This window comes from Phalangium opilio, unplaced genomic scaffold, assembly GCF_054372755.1.
Source record: "Phalangium opilio isolate 3A_F unplaced genomic scaffold, DU_Popi_V2 ptg000052l_1, whole genome shotgun sequence".
NCBI lineage: Eukaryota > Metazoa > Arthropoda > Arachnida > Opiliones > Phalangiidae > Phalangium > Phalangium opilio.
Genome location: NW_028324171.1, coordinates 1315221 through 1318754, shown reverse-complemented (window position 1 = coordinate 1318754; position 3534 = coordinate 1315221). Strand labels below are relative to the sequence as shown.

General features: G+C 39.8%; 1 long non-coding RNA gene across 1 annotated transcript; it reads left to right on the top strand.

Moving 5' to 3' along the window:
* The first annotated feature begins 2795 nt into the window (after positions 1-2795).
* Positions 2796-3217, top strand: LOC149673403 (uncharacterized). The gene is made up of 3 exons (XR_016367093.1): positions 2796-2877; positions 2938-3081; positions 3139-3217. It is a non-coding gene; the product is annotated as an uncharacterized LOC149673403 (long non-coding RNA).
* Positions 3218-3534: the final 317 nt, after the last annotated feature.

The following is a 3534-nucleotide window of genomic DNA, read 5'->3' as shown; positions in this document are numbered from 1 at the left end:
TATCTGGTACCGAAGTTTGGAAAAAATTAACCGAAACCCATTTTCATGGTAAAACGTGCGGGGTCCAAATTTAGCCGCTCAGGGAATTAGGGAATGAGAGGGAATAAATTACAAAAAAACATGGAAAATATTGATTTAAATTAGTTTCCGTACCTTAAATGTATTTAATTATCATATAATTGACCTCCAAGAAATGATATTTATTGAAAAAACGGTATATAAAATGAGCAAGCTAAAGTAAAGTTTTGCCACAGAAGCTAAGGCTTCTGATGATCTTAGTGATATGGTTTTGTTGAGAAAATATAATTTCCCTTTCAAAAAAATACAACAAGTATCCTTTAAGTTATGTTCAAGAATAACGTTTCAATTACAATTCAGTAAATAAAATCTAAAGGTAAAATGACTTCTAACAATTACATTATTATAATACATTATCTAGCCGAAATGGTATTTTTATTTATAATTTGTGTGGTCAATTTGTTATCACCTTTCACGTGAGAAGTCGCTAGGAACAATACAAAGTTGTTATACCCGCACTTCAAAAACCATTTTGTTTTTTCTTCTGGATTTAATGCAAGAAAAGCGATAAAAATATATCGCTTGCTTATGTTTTCCTTATATGCTGTTTTAAACACCAAGGGAAACATTCAGTAGCGAATATACAATATTTGCTGCATCTCACGGTTTCTCGCGCTTTTATTGACTACGTTCAACTATGCCTATCAGAAACAAACTTGGTTAAATGGCAGGTCAGTGGTACCAAAGTGAGATAATAATACGGTAGAAAACCGATGCATTTTTGAAATTTTACGAGGATGGAACCAGGACTTTTTGGTAAATTATTGCGATTAGTTGGGCCTCATCTGCAAAAGAATCCACCTGGTCGAAAACCAATATCACTCTACAGTAAACTTAACATAAAAGTAGATTATTCGCTGTCATCGTGACCATGAAATTGAATGTAATTTGATGCTATCAATTACAGTTTTTTGGCAACTTGAGGTGGGTTTGATACAATGGTATACGCCTTTCGTCTTGGAAAAACGAAAACCCATAATATCATTAAAGAGACGTGTGAGATCCTTTGGATGGTTTTTCAGCCTTTGTATTAAAGGGAAATATTTATAGCTAGTTTCTACGTCACTTTGGGTAATGTTGCTATTTATTATGTAATTTTAATTGTAGCAACCAAATGAAACGTCTTGGAGAATGGCTGAAGCAGAATTTCCCTCAATATGGAATTATATCTAATAAGATGGCTATTTTGGCAGTTTCAACTCCATTGTTTTGATAGCAGTGGTAGATGCGAAATACAGGTTTCTTGTCGTATATGTCGGTGGCTATGGATCCCACTCCGATGCACACTGAGAAACTAATGTCAAAGATGATAGATTTTCATAGCCTTGTAGCTAACTTATATTAAAGAAATAATCCATAAGGAAGAGAGACCAAATAAACTTAACAAACTGTTTATTACACGAGTGAGTGAGTGAAGTGAGACTGATAGAAATTAAAACATAACATTGCTATTTATAGCAGTTACTAAAAAAACAGTATTAAGATATTAAAAGGTTAAAAAACATATCGCCTTAATTAAATTACAGAGTTAATATGTTCCGAGTAGATAGGAGTCGCTTTCTCCAACACCCCTTCTCGACGAGTATCGGATAATCCGGCTTTGGACATCAAGTGCTTTAGTTTTTCTTTGGTTAAAGGCTTGGTTAACATGTCAGCGGTCATTTCCTCGGTTGGACAATAGGTGATATCGATGATGTGGTTTTCTCTCATATCCTTGAGGAAGTGGTATCGTACGTCAATGTGTTTCGTCCTAGCGCTGATCCGTTCGGAAAGACTCATCTTGATGCATCCTTGATTGTCCTCAAATAGGTAGGTTGGCGTGGTAGCCGGGAATCCAACATCTTCGAGAAGCTGTCGTAATGACTTCTTGGGCGGCATGAGCTGCTGCGACGTATTCGGCTTCTGTCGATGAGAGCGCGACAGTTGATTGTTTCCGACTTGACCATGCGATGGTTCCCTGTCCGAATTGGAATAGGTATCCGCTCGTTGATTTCCGGTCTTGATGATCACCGGCCCAATCTGCATCAACGTAGCCGACAAGTTCTGGTGTTTCCTTCAAAGCTGGTAAATGAAGGCGGACCTCTTGTGTTCCTTTGAGATAACGCATTACGCGTTTGACGGCTGTCCAATCTCTTTCTCTCGGCTTTGAGACTCTTCGGCATAGGTAGCTGATGCTAACTGCAATGTCTGGTCGTGAAACGGTAGCGATGTGTAGAAGTATTCCAATTGCTTCTCGATACCGGTTGTTGTTAGGTAGGATATCTTCGTCTCCAGACAATTTTGGATAAGAGGGATCCATAGGAGTTTTGGATATCTTCGCATCTTGCATGCCGAAGTCTTCGAGCATGAACGCTATTTTAGTTCCTTGATGGATTGTAAAGCTTCCGTCAATTCCTCGTTCAATCTGGATACCGAGGAAATACGAGGCGTTTCCTAGGTCCTTTAGCTCGAAGTGCTTATTTAGTTTCTCGTACAGATTGTTGATGGTGGCTTCATTCTCGTTCAACACCAACAGATCATCTACGTATAGTAGGATATACGTCCAGGTACCGTCTTGTTCCAATTTCGAGTAAAGTCCTGGATCGGCTTTGCTACGATTGAATCCTTCATCAAGTAGAATTTGATTGGCTTTGGCGTTCCAGGCCCTTGCAGATTGCTTCAATCCGTATAAGCTGCGCTTGAGTCTGCAGACCTTCTCTTCATTTCCAGGTTGGATAAAACCCGGAGGCTGTTCCATATACAGGTCCTGGACTATGTCTCCATGCAGGAATGCGGTTTTGACGTCATAGTGTTTGACCGGTAAGTTCTTGGCTGCGGCGATACTGAGTAGAAGTCGTACGGTCTCGTACTTCACGACAGGTGCAAACGTCTCGTCAAAATCTTCGCCAAACTTCTGAGAATAGCCTTTGGCGACTAATCGGGCTTTATATTTGCTGAGTGATCCATTTTGATCATGTTTGGCTTTGAAAACCCAACGACAACCAATGGCCTTTCGATTTGGTGGTAGGTCTGTTAACTCCCAGGTGCCTTTTTCATGCAAAGATGATATTTCTTCTATAGCAGCATCTGTCCAGTTCTTCCTTTCTCTCGGATTTAAGTCGGCGAGTTCCTCCCATGAGCTTGGTTCGCGAGGATATTGACCCATTGCCTTGTACGTCAATCTATTTGGTGGAATGCCCTTATTATCCCTTTCCGATCGTCTTGGAAGAATAGGAACTGATGGTATTTCTTCAGATTCTTGTTCTCCATCAGATGATGATTCTGATTGTTCCTTTTTCGGATGTGACGTGATCAAAGAGTCAGCTGAATTAGTCTCCTTTTCCCCTTCTGGCTCTGATATGATGCTTTCTTCAAAGGTGTTGTCTCCTGTTCCTTCGTCGAAAGTGACAGAACGGCTGAAGTGAACTTTGGCAGTCTCAGGATTGAGAATACGATAGCCTTTCGTTGCTAAGCCAT